The following is a 532-nucleotide window of genomic DNA, read 5'->3' as shown; positions in this document are numbered from 1 at the left end:
TTTTGTACTTTGCTTTATCAACCATTTCTGTGCAGAACACCTCATAATCTTTTTGTTTTCCAAATACAAAAGTGAACAGTTCGGCTGGAGAACTTTCGTCATATTGCATTGGGATGCAATTTGTTGCTCCTTTTCCATTGAAAGGACAATGGGAAATTGTATTTTTCCATCCCAGTTTCTCTGGCTACACCAGTCAGCTGCAGTCCGGGCTTCTCTCAGAAGAAGGATCTCCTGCAGTAAATAACAAATTTGGTCAAAGTATTTCATGTATACTGATGTTAATGCTTCAAACATGTAGTGTACATAAAGCTGTTACAACATTTTTAAGAAATATATGATCTTTTGTTATAATGAATGCTGTCTATCAGTTCTTGTGTCATTTAAGACCTTAATGGATCTTAATCAAATCCAGTTCCTAAAGAATTAATTAATTTAACTGTTATGTATCATTTATCAGGAATACCACAGATATTTGCCAGATATTTTATATTACAAAAATGTTATGTATCATTTATCAGGAATCCCACAAATA

This window comes from Sinocyclocheilus anshuiensis, unplaced genomic scaffold (genome assembly GCF_001515605.1).
Source record: "Sinocyclocheilus anshuiensis isolate Anshui unplaced genomic scaffold, SAMN03320099.WGS_v1.1 scaffold2257, whole genome shotgun sequence".
Classification (NCBI taxonomy): Eukaryota; Metazoa; Chordata; class Actinopteri; order Cypriniformes; family Cyprinidae; genus Sinocyclocheilus; species Sinocyclocheilus anshuiensis.
This window is presented reverse-complemented; position numbering follows the sequence as displayed.